Source organism: Rhynchophorus ferrugineus, unplaced genomic scaffold (assembly GCF_030347505.1).
Source record: "Rhynchophorus ferrugineus isolate W39M unplaced genomic scaffold, kcgeb_rfMv2 rfM1, whole genome shotgun sequence".
In the NCBI taxonomy this organism is placed as follows: domain Eukaryota; kingdom Metazoa; phylum Arthropoda; class Insecta; order Coleoptera; family Curculionidae; genus Rhynchophorus; species Rhynchophorus ferrugineus.
The window spans coordinates 4494762-4511037 of record NW_027472580.1 but is presented as its reverse complement, the minus strand read 5'-3'; the positions used below and the strand labels follow the sequence as shown (position 1 = coordinate 4511037).

Sequence of the window (16276 nt, the reverse complement as noted above, 5' to 3'; positions counted from 1 at the left end):
CTGAATGTATGTCTTTGTGTGCCTCAGAAAGTCCTTCAGCGCTTCATTACCTCGGACTTTTGTGGATTAAAATAACAATACCTAAATTTTGTATAATTATAATTAAACAAAACAAAGTAACACTTCTTTCCAAATGATTCATCAAAAGGTCCACACACATATGTTGATATTAGTTCACCTGGGGTTTTTGACATCTCTCTTGTATCAAATGGTGAACGATGTGCCTTTCCATATGTACATGGTTCACATATTTCTGCTTTATCTATCTTGATATCAGTACAAAAATCCTTATTGAGCATTGCCCTCACATGACGTTTATCTTGGTGATCCTATCTCTCATGCTACAACTGTAACATATCAAATTTACCCTCTTTCATGTTTTTTTTGGTGAAGTGTTGGATAACTTACATTTGTAAATCCTTTCATTGGTTATGTAGCGGTAAGCATTGGTAATTAATCAGAAAGCTTTATATTGGTAGAGTTGGATTACTTGTCGATTTGATGTTTTAAGTCCATATGAGTTCTATTATTAACTGACTCATGTTAATAACACCATTTTTACGTTAATATCCTTAATGCTAATACAACAAACTGTTAGTAAGAGTTCTATTTCAATTGAAAATTCTCTTTCAACCACTTTAATAATTCATAAAGGGATATCTCCAAATATGTTCTAGAGAAGATTTCTAAACATCTCGGAGTAGGTCAACTCAATTCATCATCATTACTGCATCGATGTTTATTTTGTTTTTTGATGCACTCTTCCTTACACTCTTTTATTTGACATTCTTAGTTGAATCTTGATCCTCACTCTTGTAAAGTTTCGAATATGACATTTCTGTTTGTTTCTGTGAATTTATAGATAAAATTATCGGATGATCAATGTTGTATATTGCAGTGATACTTTAGCCAATTAATTATGAAATGTCTAGTTTTTAGTAAAACTTATTTGGAATTATAAATGTTTTTTCTAAGTTGCAAAGCTTAGTAAATAATTCAGAATTGGAGAGTTAATAATCAAGAACTCTGACAGTAATCGAAATGAAAATATTATAAATCATAATAATAAAATTAAAAAAAAAGTAATCCAAAACATACAAACTATTTGCTCGGATTATATCATTGCTCTACAATAAAAAATGTAAATTGAATAGAGATTTATATTAGGCAGACTAATATGGGATTAAAATGTATAAAAAAGTTTTATAATTGTTATCGATGGACTGTTTTAATACCTGGTAAGTCAAAAAGACAACTGGTTAATTCGATTAATAACAAGTTAGTACTCTACTTTTTTAGGATATGATGGTGATTTACACGCACAGTCGAGATGTACCGTAATTTATGACATTAATCGTGATTATTACGTATTAATGTCTCAACGTAATTAGTATTTGAGAACATATTTCTCATTTATTTTCATATATTTAATTATTGTTTGATATAAGAGTCAGTATTGTTTGGTATATTAAGTACATTTGAAGCCGTATTAATTTATATTACGCTGTGTGTATGGATCTTGGATAAGTTCACGTGGCTTTTTTTACATTAGAACCAGGAAATAATTATAATCACTATCATCTATTGATTATAATTTTATTTAAAATGAAATAAAGTGTATTCAGACAGAGGCATTTGTTGTTTATTAATTAAATAAACTTCTTTTCAAGAAGTTTCTGGAGTAGTTTTTAACTGGCATAATTTGTTTTTAACGATAAAATAAGGTCGATTGTTTCACCGACAAATCTACTATTTTTGCGACAAGCACTTGTTTCAGTTTAATGGGTTACAACTCTTCTGACCTAATCTTATACAAAAATTACGTTTTCAGCAAGTCCTTTCTGGGGATCTCAAGTTCTTCATTGTTATTATAATTTTGGAATAGTGGTTTGTTAATGTACAATGGCTAATACGTTTAAAGTAGAATTCTTAATATTCCAATTTTCAAAATAATAATTTAATCTTGTTTCCGAACTTTTCCGAGGTCTCTGAAGCCTAATCAGATTATGACTCCATCGATGATAATATTTTCGAAAAAGACATTTATGGTTCCAAATGGTTTGGGTGGCAGATAGGTTAATAGTATAATCTACTCTTGCCTATGGAGGTTTTTCAAAATTTAATAACCGCTAAACTGACAGCATTGCATCAGCAAATTAAGCATTGTTTCAACGATTCTACATGATCTACAGTTTATCCAAAACAGCAATGAACTGACGCCATCAAAATATATAAAGTATTGCCTATAGTTTATAAATTCGTTTTATGAGCAGAAAATATTTTCCTTCTCATTGTATTCTAGCTATAAAAAGATACAATACTGTCTGATACAAGTCGTCAAGTTGTCAAATATGTGCAAAATTCTTGAAAACATTAGTGATAATAAAAGTTTATAAACCGGTAAACGTTGTTTTGGCGCTTTGCTTGTTTTGATACTTTTTAAATCGCCGCTTAATATTTGTGTCAGTCATAAACAAAGTACGTCTTTAATCAATAATTTCGAAAAGGGACGAGGTAATGGGGGTTTAACAGTATGTTCAAATGCGTTAGAGAGGTAAATATTGATACTATTAAATATTAAGCAGCTCGGATTTTTGTTGGAAATTATTTTTATTGTGTTGTTGTTGCACTGTAACGTGTGAATATTAGTATAGACACTATGATTGAAATCTCTTAAAACAATACAATTTTGGATTCACCGAAAATAATGTGTCTACATAACTTGATCGTAGTTCTATTCGAGATTAAATTTATAAAATGTATAAAACAGTGAGTAGTTTATTCAATTAAACATAATTTAATACAATTATTTCAGAGATAACAGTATGGAAAATATCTATAGAAAACACTGTTAGGAAACATAGGATATAAATAGAGCAAAAATAATCTATGAAGAGGTCTAATGCACTTCCAGGCGTTCTTCTAAAAATAATACTTCTAAATAATAATTTTAAAAGCTTATATTAAAATTAAGAAAGATTTGTTATTTCAATCTTGTGTAGTATTGTGTAGTGAGGTGCATATATTAAAAAACTACAGCAGAGACATATATAAACATTATTTCACCAGAAACTGAGATAGGACCGATGACCAAAGCAAAGTAGCACTTCTTTCCAAATGATTCATCAAAAGGTCCACACATATCTGTTGATATTAGTTCATCTGTAGATTTTGACATCTCTGTTGTATAAAATGGTGAACGATGTGCCTTTCCATATGTACATGGTTCACAGATTTCTGCTTTATCTATCTTGATATCAATACAAAAATCCTTCTTGAGCATTGCCTTCACATGATGTGTATCTTGGTGACCCTATCTCTCATGCTGCAACTGTAACAGATCAGATTTACCCTCTTTCATGTTTTATGGTGAAGTGTTGGATAACCTACATTTTTAAATCCTTTCATTGGTTATGTAGCGATAAGCAATGGTCAGAGAGCTTTATATTGGTAGAGTTGGATTACTTGTCGATTTGATATTTTAAGTCCATATGAGTTCTATTATTAACTGACTCATGTTAATAACACCATTTTTACGTTAATATCCTTAATGCTAATACATTTATGATAACAAACTGTTAGTAAGAGTTCTATTTGAATTGAAAATTCTCTTTCAACCACTTTAAATAAGGTTTTTTATAACCAAGGCAGAAAAATTCCTAACTGAACATAATATTTCATAAAGGGATATCTCCAAATATGTTCTAGAGAAGATTTCTAAACCCCTCGGAGTAGGTCAACTCAATTCATCATCATTACTGCATCGATGTTTATTTTGTTTTTTGATGCACTCTTCCTTACACTCTTTTATTTGACATTCTTAGTTGAATCTTGATCCTCACTCTTGTAAAGTTTCGAATATGACATTTCTGTTTGCTTCTGTAAATTTATAGATAAAATTATCGGATGACCAATGTTGTATATTCTAGTGATACTTTAGCCAATTAATTATGAAATGTCTAGTTTGTAGTAAAACTTATTTGGAATTATAAATGTTTTTTCTAGGTTGCAAAGCTTAGTGAATAATTCAGAATTGGGCAGTTAATAATCAAGAACTCTGACAGTAATCGAAATGAAAATATCATAAATCGTGTTAGTATTTTATACAATTTAAAAAAAGTAATCCAAAACATACAAACTATTTGCTTAGATTATATCATTGCTCTACAATAAAAAATGTAAATTGAATAGAGATTTATATTAGGTAGGCTAATATGGGATTAAAATGTATAAAAAAGTTTTTAAAATTGTTATCGATGGACTATTTTAATACCTGGTAAGTCATAAAGACAACTGGTTAATTCGATTAATAACAAGTTAATACTCTAGTTTTTTAGGATATGATGGTGATTTACACGCGCAGTTGAGATGTACCGTAATTTATGACATGAATCGTGATTATTACGTATTAATGTCTCTACGTAATTAGTTTTTGAGAACATATTTCTCATTTATTTTCATATATTTAATTATTGTTTGATATAAGAGTCAGTATTGTTTGGTATATTAAGTACATTTGAAGCCGTATTAAGTTATATTACGCTGTGTGTATGGATGGTTGTTTTTTTTACATTAGAACCAGAAAATAATTATAATCAGTATCATCTGTTGATTGCAATTTTATTTAAAATGAAATAAAGGCATTTTTTGTTTATTAATTAAATAAACTTCTTTTCAACAGTTTCTGGAGTTGTTTTTAACTGGCATAATTTGTTTTTAACGATAAAATAAGGTCGATTGTTTCACCGACAAATCTACTATTTTTGCGACAAGCACTTGTTTCAGTTTAATGGGTTACAACTCTTCTGACCTAAGCTTATACAAAAATTACTCTGACAGCAACAATATTTACTTTTCGGTGTCAGTCTTGCTGATATGCCCGATTTGATATTAGACGCTTGTATAAATACTATACCGCACCAAAAAGAACGATGCTATATATATATATATATATATATATATATATATATATATATATATATATATATATATATATATATGTATGTTATTAGTAACAATATTCGGTTTTCAACAAGTCCTTTCTGGGGATCTCAAGTTCTTCATTGTTATTATAATTTTGGAATAGTGGTATGTTAATGTACAATGGCTAATACGTTTAAAGTAGAATTCTTAATATTCCAATTTTCAAAATAAAAATTTAATCTTATTTCCGAACTTTTCGAAGTCTCTGAAGCCTAATCAGATTATGGCAGATTAAGACATTTATAGTTCCAAATGGTTTGGGTGGCAGATAGGTTAATAGTATAATCTATTCTTGCCTATGGAGGTTTTTCTAAATTTAATAACCGCTAAACTGACAGCATTGCATCAGCAAATTAAGCATTATTTCAACGATTCTACATGATCTACAGTTTATCCAAAACAGCAATGAACTCACGCCATCAAAATATATAAAGTATTGCCTATAGTTTGTAAATTCGTTTTATGAGCAGAAAATATTTTCCTTCTCATTGTATTCTAGCTATAAAAAGATACAATACTGTCTGATACAAGTCGTCAAGTTGTCAAATATGTGCAAAATTCCTGAAAACATTAGTGATAATAAAAGGTTATAAACCGGTAAACGTTGTTTTGGCGCTTTGCTTGTTTTGATACTTTTTAAATCGCTGCTTAATATTTGTGTCAGTCATAAATAAAGTACGTCTTTAATCAATAATTTCGAAAAGGAACGAGGTAATGGGGGTTTAACAGTATGTTCAAATGCGTTAGAGAGGTAAATATTGGTACTATTAAATATTAAGCTGCTCAGGTTTTTGTTGGAAATTATTTTTATTGTGTTGTTGTTGCACTGTAATGTGTGAATATTAGTATAGACCCTATGATTGAAATCTCTTAAAACAATACAATTTTGGATTCACCGAAAATAATGTGTCTACATAACTTGATCGTAGTTCTATTCGAGATTAAATTTATAAAATGTATAAAACAGTGAGTAGTTTATTCAATTAAACATAATTTAATACAATTATTTCAGAGATAACAGTATGGAAAATATCTATAGAAAACACTGTTAGGAAACATAGGATTAGCACTTTCAGACATTCTTTTAAAATAATACGCTTTTAAAAGCTTATACTAAAATTAAGGAAGATTTGTTATTTCAATTTGTGTATTGGCATTTTATTGAATATCATCTAGATCTAGATATCATATAGATGAATATTGATCTGAATAAGTAATTGGATTATGATTCCATTGCTGACAATATCAAGACAGGGTGATGAGGATGTAAATAAGTAAAGGTGAATATATGATTAATATAGGATAACTGTAGGAAACTGTATCGTAGAATATGAAAGATTTATTTATGTTCATTGTGTAATTACGTAATGTGGCATTACTGGCATTTATCAAGAAAGATATATATAGGTAGTAACAGATCAAACTAAGGGGAAATACAGTGATATCAGAGTTACATGACAAAAACCACTTGGACGAAGGAAACAAGAACTAAACATAAAAGGTAAATATACTGTTTAATGGAAATAAAATACATTACTTGGATATACAATTGTTAATAAGGAGGATTAGGGTTCGAGGGAATACCACTACATAAAAAACGCGCCTAGAACTCTACCTATTCTAGTGTGGAAAAAGTTTAATGTAAATATAATAAAACAACTCTAACCTATAAACTATTGTGGCTGTGTAATTAATTGTAGTCTATGTTCTTCAATAATAAATGCTTTAGATGTACTATAATGATACAATAAATTATAATACATAATATTCTTGTTTCATCATTTTATTTAGATTAGAATTTTGTTATATACCAAAGTGAATATGTACTAAAACTCACAGTAAGTGCGGCAACATTGCGACGTTTTGACAGATAACGTGGGTTCACTGCTCTTTTGAATTGACTATACTGTATGGATTAGATTAGCTAATTAGGTTTACTATAATGTTAATATAAATAATATTTTATTGCATTTTGATACATTATTTTACTTACATTAAAATGTTGTCAAAAGTCAAAGTTAAATGCGGCAACATTGCCACGTTTTGATATCATAAATGGAGATGACGTAAGTTAACTGCTGCATTGGATAGACAATAATCGAGAAACCATTCCATTTTTATGAAAATATTTGAAAATAGACCAACTCTTGAAGAAAAAATAACAGAAGTTTAATTTACGTTTAAAAATGTGTAATATACAATATTTTTCATAACATAATTAAAATATTTCAAAAATTATGTATAAACATTTCTTATTCTATAAATAAAATAAACCTAAAAACCTATATACACATAGTAATGCAACGAAGAATTCCTTGAGACTTACGTAGATTGTCATATAACAATCAATAGCCTTGTTAAATCTACGTGTAACATACTTATTTTCATATAATTTAATTAAAAAATAATTATTTACGATCTTTATGGCACATGCGATGTTTTAGAACTCTAGACTAGCATTGTTTGCTATTGAGCGTCGTTGTTTGATAGCGATTAAAAACCGTCTGCTAAAGATAGTGTTCAAAAATAGTTACAGTTATGTTTCGCAGACTTTTTTGTATAGATTTTCTGTGAATTTGAAGCATTACATTGGAATATTATTAGGGTTTACTAGCTGAAAATTATTTTATCGACGATTTCGTCCTTCAAACGGTCCAATAACGCTATGTAATAGTCGCTGTTGATGGCCCTTCCTTTTTCAAGGTAGTCAACGAAAATTATTCCATGCGCATCGTAAAATACAGACGCCATAACCTTTCCATTCGACTGTTGCGTTTTCCCACGCTTTGGAGTGGATTCATCGTGTTCGGTTTTATCCATTGTCATATATCGACGCAAAAACTCGGGTTTATTACGCTTCATCATCTTCAAACACTGAATCATTAACTCGTCGTTGGTTTTGGTCAAAAGTGAGCTCGCGCGGCACCCACTTTGCACAGAGCTTTCTCATACCCAAATATTCGTGAATGATATGATGTACACGTTCAGTTGATATCTTTAGAGTGTATGCTATTTCATTCACTTTCAATTTACGGTAATACAAAATCATTTTGTGGATTTTGTAAATGTTTTCCTCCGCAACAACCTCTTTTGGGCGTCCACTGTGTAGCCATTTTTGCAACAATATGTCGTTGAATTTGTTCAATAGGCGTATGCAACTGCAACATTTTTTTTATTTTTAAACTAGATCTCTGTTTAGTTTCTTTTACTTTACTTGACTTCAATATTTGAGTTCATAGATTGTCTATATGGAGGTATTGTTCGAAGTGTTTGAAGCTTCTATCTGCCATAAAACTCACATACCATGCTGTAAAAACTCGATCAAATCACCGTCTTCGGTGCTCATTTCACGTCTAAACGTACCAATCCTTGAGCATACCAATCCTTGATAGTTGATTTTCCTGGGACAGTGTCCGGAAACTCGGCATCAAGCCAAGTTTTTAACTGTATTTTTTCTCTTCAAAAAGTCATATTTTATCAGCACGCGATATTCCTTTTTATCCATTTTTTTCACAATAACAAAAATTGCTTCACTCAAAATGCTATAATTCACAAACTAATGATCCGAAAAATATATGGATTTAATTCTAGTAGCGCCATCTATGTGTCAAGATGGGGACTTTTCAATTGACCTTTTACTTATAGACGAGCTTTGTAATAAAAGAAGACTTTGTGCTTGTTACTTGTTATTGCTAGCCATTTTTGTAACAATATGTCGTTGAATTTGTTCAATAGGCTACTTTTGCAGTAACAGTTTCAGTTTCTTAACTTATAATATATTACATCTTGTTGATCTTATCATAAACATAACAAAATTTATTATATTTATATATGTATTCAGCTTTGGTGTCGATATAGATCATTCTCTCAGACTAACGCATTACTCTTTGCGCTTGGAATTGTAATAGATTTATACTTTAGCCTTGGTCACAAGAAGCCGCTATGTTGAACGGTTCAAAATAGCATTTGCAGTCAATTCGTGTGGCAGTTTAATCTCCTTTTAGTTATCTCCTTAATGCTAGTAAAGGCCTGGAAACAGTTGATAGAGCTATAGATCCCTGAAAGTTCTTTGAGCAGTTGAGCTGGACTGTAATTCAATAAGTCTTGCAATTAATTGTATTTGAATATTTTTGGTCCACTGCTGTCTTTATCATTAACATCAAAATTAAAACTTTTAAATCGTTGCAACCACAGTCCATAATTGTGATATAATCTATAATATGAAGGAGCAGAATCCCTATACATTTTCAAAAGTGTTCGCGAGCAGATTCCTTAAAGTTAAACAACAAAAGTGATGAATATTGAAAATATAATAGTTTTCCATGATTAGCAACTGTATAAACTAAATAACTCAAACTCCATCATGAGGCTGCAACATTTCCCGGCGTCTTGGAAACACGCACATATAGTGGTTATACCCAAGAAAGGAGCAAAATCATCTCCATCTGATTACAGGCCCATCAGCCTTCTCAGCGCCATTTCGAAGGGGGCCGCCTCTTGCCGAGAGGGCAATGAGGGCTACGCTCTCAACTCTTTCACAAATGAAAACAACATCGTTCCAGATGAACAATTCGGCTTTCGCGCTCACCACTCATCCGTCCATCAGGCTACCCGTCTGGCCGCACACATCCATCACGCTCTTGACCAACGTAAAAAGCTTGGAGCAGTTCTTCTGGACCTAACCAAAGCCTTCGACAAGGTCTGGCACGACGGATTGATCGCAAAGTACGTGCGGTTAGGCCTCCCAGAACCGCTCTCATCAAGCCCTATCTCTCGGACAGATCTTACCAGGTCAAAATCAGGGAATCACTTTCCAGTCGTAAACAAATCGATGCTGGCGTACCTCAAGGTTCCCCGCTGGCCCCAGCCTTATTTAACTTCTTTATTTCAGATCTGCCGATAAAAGAGCACATTGACGTCGCGTTTTACGCTGACGACACTGCTTTCTTCACGGCCGCCAAGTTCGAAGTTACAATTCATGAACGTTTACAGAAGCAGCTCGATCATGCGGTCAAGTGGTTCATATTCTGGAGGTTGCAAATCAACCCCCTGAAAACCCAGGCCATCATTTTCCATAAGAAGCGTTACGCACTGCGCGTCTCGCAACTTAAGATCGACACCGCAATAATTCCATGACTGGATAACGTCACGTACCTAGGTCTTCACTTCGACCGGCGGTTCGGTTGGCATTCCCAAATCCAGAAAACAATCCAAAAAGGTTCGGGGATAGCAAACCTGCCATTTTCTCTGATCTGCCCTTCTAGTAGACTTCCCATCTCCATCAAATGCTTATTTTACAAGATGTTAATTCGGTCCGTAGTCCTCTACGGATTTAATGTCTACTTCAAGTTTGTTACACAACCAGGTCAAGCGGCTTCAAGTATTCCAAAATAAGCTTCTCAGGAGAACATTAAACGCTCCATGGTTTGTCAGAAATAATCAAATTCATAGGGAAACTGACACTCCAGAAATCAAGCACTTCATATCTCAATCATACCACAAACAAGAACTCAGCTCAAATTCTTCTGAAAATGCGCTTGTTCGCGAGCTGGTCGACATGCTGGGAGCTTAGCACCGCGTCACCGCCAAGCTCATCCCCGTTTCCAGGCTGAAACGACCTCATCCGTCGCTACAGTTATAACTTTTGCCCCTATACAACAGTATCCAGTTGTGTGTTAACTCAGGTTCGCGAATCAATAGAATCGCCAGGCCCTTGTGCCCAATAACGGCTGCCCGATCAGCGGGTGCCATATTCCCAAATTTAATGCAGTAGCAGTAGCGATCCATAGGGGTCAACTAAATAACTCAATAATAAGAAATGGAAAACTGTGATATCATTGTAGAGAAATATTAAAACCACCAAATTTAATATAATAATGGTTGTTTACAATGATACTTCGCCAATTTCGATTCGAGCAAATTAGATTTTATTTCATAAATATCGTTAATCAAAAAACATAAAAGAATCTAATATCTAAAAAACCATCGGGGTACTATTTTACTCAAAAGACGTGTGAATCAAAAAAGTGCCATTAGTTTAATAATGTCATCTCAAATCTAAAGTCAAGGTATCTTTGTCGAAGGACAAAAATGATTATTATACGATGTTACAAAGTATTAAATAAATTAAACAAAATTACTACCGTCTACTAATTATATCCAACTATCAAGATTATACTTAAGATCTTTTGTTTTGTTTGGCCTAGTCGTAGAGAACAATGTTACGAAAAAGTTAACGTTATATCTTACCTTAACCTGTCATAAAAATGACGTGGTACGAACAGTTTATACGTTAAGAAGCATCCAGTAGCATCATATGATAACCGATTAAGCATTTGATCCTTTTGTAAACTTACTTGTATGTAGAACTATTGTATTTTAATAAGTTATTGTTGATTTCAATATCTGTCGAGATATTATTTAAAAAAATATTTATTTTAAATATTATTTACACTGGTATGAATTTATATGGATGTATTCCAATAGGCATAAAGTTTGCAATAAAGAAAAAAATTGATTTATTATTATAATATATGATAGACATATTCTAAAAAAAGGATTTATTTTTAAATTGCATGTGTGATTACTAAGAATTTAATATAAATATAAATAGAACTTTTAAAAGTTCGCCATATTAAAACAAATACTAATCAGAACCGTTACGAGCATTAACGATCAAATTTGTGCTACCAACGGAAAAAAGATAAATGAAATATATAATTTATCCAAAAACGATACGATGGTGACTGTATTGTGTAGGACTGACTCAAATAATAATTTTAAAAAGACTGCTAGAACTCTTGTAGAATCGAATTCAGTGAGTATTTCTGATACACTAACCATGAAGTGTGGTAGAATGTTGAAGAACATTACGTAAACATACTATCAGTATAACACTTGGCAAGAAAATTAATTAGCACAGGTAATAACTTTAAGAAGTACCCAATAATAACACAATCGCCAGTTGGGAACTGTGACAATAATATTATTGAAATCAAGTGCTACATATTTGCTAAGACAGATCAAATTTGAATCGATGGCAAACTTACTTGAAATCTATAAAATTTTATGATGGTAATTTGAAGATATTGATGCAAATGCTTTTGATAGGGCTTTAAAAATATTAATTTAAACAGTTGTTGGTAGCTGTAATACAAAAAAACTTTATATTTGATGATGGAGGCTGGATTTTCTTCAACTTTTATCAGCCCTTTGGAACGTATCCGGTATTGTACCAAATTACTTCGTCAGATTTAGGTAAATAAAATACACAAATTGTAATTTTGAACTTTATTTCAATGATAGCTTATTATCACTACATAGTATAAAACAAAGTCGCCTTTTCTCTCCCTATATCCCTATGTACGCTTAAATCTTTTAAAACTACGCAACGGATTTTGATGCGGTTTTTTTCAATAGATAGAGTGATTCAAGAGGAAGGTTTATATGTATAATACATGTATAATATACTAAGGCAACATTGCTAATTTTAGAGGTTTCTAACGTGATGTCGTAAATTAACCTATTTTTTTAGGCTTATTTAGCAATTAGCAAAAACGCTGCCTAACCCTACGAGTTAGATCAAATTAATGTACTACAGTATTGTACACCATAAAAAGGTCTACAAAAAAGTCCGCGATGGTATATGTTTATCTTTTAGGGATAACCCACATTAACCATTTTTATTGTTTACTTTTTACGTGAGAAAATGGCTTATTTACGAAGCTATTTTAAGCAATACGGCATTAATCCTTATCGAATTAAGTACCTTAAATACAGTGTGCAATTAATATAGATCAATATGGTTCCTTACAGCATGTAAATTAAACAAATATTTTCGGAGATATTACAAATTTAAAATTTGCGTTTAAAAATGTGTAATGTAATAAAAATTGTATGAATTTAGATATTCCAAAGATAGCAGGAAATCTTCATAGTAAGTATAGGGGAAGAGGAATTGTTTTACTCCAAATTTAATGCGTGCAGGCCAAGGGCAGTAATGAATGAACCAAAAATACTGGATCGATTTTAATCATGTTTTCATTGAGTGACATAGGCATATATATTTTATGCCCGTGCAAAGTCGGAGCGGGTCGCTATGTTTTTATATACAACGTTCATATTTTTTCTATAGTGTATTTAATTTAGTATCAGCATTGCACCCGTGCGAAGCCGATGCGGGTCGCTAGTATTATAATAATAGCAACTTATAAGCGTATGCAACTGCAATGCTTCATCAAGTACTTTAGAATAATAATCTGTGTTTAGACATGTTTTAACATATTACATTCTCTAATAAATTTTTAAACTAGATTTCTGTTTAGTTTCTTTTACTTTACTTGACTTCAACATTTGTGTTCATACATTGTCTATATTGAAGTGTTTGAAACTTCTATCTGCCATAAAACTCACATACCAGACTGTGAAAACTTGATCACATTGTCCAATCAAATATGTATCATTTACCCTTAACACGGTGAAGTATAGCCCAGCGAACTATTTGATTTACAAGAAACCAGTTATTTCATGTTGTTGACAGCTTAAATTTAATTAATATTTTTATTTTATATTTTAAGAATATCTCGTTCAGTAGTGACCAGCAGTGCATGTTCAGTAAGCTCAGTGAGAAGACTATTTTATTCTGTCTAATTGGCATTCGAATCTTCTAGAAATGTATACTGACTTATGTACACTTGTACGACTAAATCCATTACATCAAATTAAATATAATTTGGTAACTGAAGTAATGTATAAATAAGACCTACACCCTCCAGTGCGAACAAAATAACTACGTCATGGACATAATTTTGTGTTTTTCAATTATGCGGCCACCTTTTTAACAACAGACTTGAAGGTCTTATAACTTATTGACCGATCTAATGCTTGTTCATAATGATGCTGGGTAATCAGGACTATTCAGGACCAAATTCACTTCATTATTTATCTATTTTACCCAAAGATACGTTATTCCTGCACACACATCATCCGTCATTTCTAAATCTTAATCGCAGCTTTCTTGAGGATTTTGAAACACTCTTAACCGTAATGTTACGCGACTAAATCTGTACTAAAATAAATAAATCTATTAAAATTAAAGACAAAAGAGGACTTTGTACTATGTTAAATATATTTTAGTAATATTCAGTAAATATTTATAAACTGATAATATTATTTACATTAATTCAGTATACAATGTCTTTATATTTACAATATAATTCAACAATTTCCTCATTTGTTTCATATGCCATTTAATATTCTGGCCTAAAGTACTAACATAGTTATATTTAATTAATTTTAACATACTTTTATAACTAAAGTTTTGCTCATTAAGATTCAGTAGTAATGAAAATTATTTATATTAATGTATTTCATAATTGTATTATTTTAATATTTTAATTACTATGCAATATTTACCGCTCAAACTTCACCTATTTGAACCTTTTTGTCTAATTCCCATTGAGTTTAGATGCTAGTAGTTATTGTTCATAGCTCCTTACGACTCTGTAACGTAATATGTTAAGAGACTTTACTGTACTTGGTATATAAAAACATTAACAGTATTAACACTGCTACCTAATATTTAATTCTAAAATCTCGAAATAATTATGATATTAATTTTGTTACATTATACCTTGAGCTACTTTATTCAATGAATTCCTCAGTATAGAGAGTTTAAATCTAATTATTTGGCAATAAACAACATGTTACTAACTTTTTGTTTTACTATCATGTGATATTCTTTTAACCGATAGAACGAAGCATTAAAAAAGATGTACTGAAGGTAAAAATTGATCTAACATATAAATGAACGTGGAAATCTATTAATTAGAAATGTTACTTAATGAATATTCATATCAGACTATATTAGAACATAATACAATATCTACAGTCTATCCAAAGACGTTTTGTACATATGTCATCTAAATTTGCGACGTCAAAACGTCGCAATGTCGCCCTATCAACTATGAGTTTTAGTTCAATTTGATTTTAACAAACAACAAAAGTCTAATTTAAATAAAATAATGAAATAAAAATAATGTTATCAAATATAAATTATAGTAATCTAAAATAAATTATAGTAAATCTAATCTAATCGAAAGACTCGAAGAAAATTACAATTAAGTACCCAGTTATAATAGTTTGTAGGTTAGTGTTGTATTTGATTATATTTCCATTGAACTCTTTTCCATACCGCCTATGAGTTAGAGTTCTATGCGCATTTGTAGTTGTATCCCTTGAAGGCCTAATCCACTTAATTAACAATTGCATATTCAAATAATATATTTTACTTTCATTAGAGAGCATATTTACCTTTTTAGTAGCAGTGTATATCTCCTTCGTTTATTCTGTTAATACCTGTATACATATTTCTTGATAAAACTAGATTTAATCACTGCATTCTCATTAATGAATTTTCTATATCTGCAAAACAGTTACTATTTTTTTTTCTCCTGACACATTTTAACCAAAAGCTCATGTATATTCTGAAAAATTACATACATATCTGTGCTCATGAAACTTTCACACTCTACAATAATATTTCTTAGATTTTTCGTGTATTAATTATATCTCACCTCTCACCTCTCACCTAGTTGTTTCCACTCTCATCACCCTATCGCATAATAAGACTTCCTTCATTTTATTATATACTTTTAAAAATTTTATTCTTTTAAAATCAATTTCTGGAAGTGCCATTAGAGCTCTTAGATACTTTTAGGACTAACAGTTTCCTTTGAAATAATTGTATTATCTTTGTGTTGAAAATCTACTCATTTCAGATATTCAATCTCTGATAGAGCTAACATCAAGCTGATCTTGATTCGTCACCCGCTTCGCATGAGGATGTTTTTTTTTTCGATCAATTCAAAATTATATTATTTATTTTTTGTCCATACTCATATTCAATGCAGCTGCATCACGCTAAAAATATTTTTCAATAAAAATGGCAGCAAATTAATATTTAACTGTAAAAATGCCCACCTTTCTAAGGAACTTTACTGGCAAAATTTTTTAGATCTAGAATAAAATAATAAGTAAAATATTGTCCAATTCTAAAACGAATTTTCAAATTGCAGCAGGCAATATATTAAACATCTTGATGATGTATGTACAAAACTTCTTTGGAGAGGCTATATCTTTGCCGATGATACTGTCATAATGGCTGTAGGAAAAGGCAACAAAGGAGTTAAACAAACAAAATTAACTGGACTAAACTAGTTTAAATAAGACTGTCCCGAGACATAGTGAAGAAACTGCCCAGAGTGATAAACAAAAAGTTCCTCACCCTTTAAAT

General features: G+C 31.0%; 1 long non-coding RNA gene across 1 annotated transcript; it reads right to left on the bottom strand.

The window, feature by feature from the left end:
• Window positions 1–6810: 6810 nt before the first annotated feature.
• On the bottom strand, window positions 6811–7458 carry LOC143206779 (uncharacterized). Its single transcript, XR_013008526.1, has 3 exons — window positions 7400–7458; window positions 6977–7129; window positions 6811–6920 (listed from the first exon to the last, which is right to left on the bottom strand). It is a non-coding gene; the product is annotated as an uncharacterized LOC143206779 (long non-coding RNA).
• Window positions 7459–16276: the final 8818 nt, after the last annotated feature.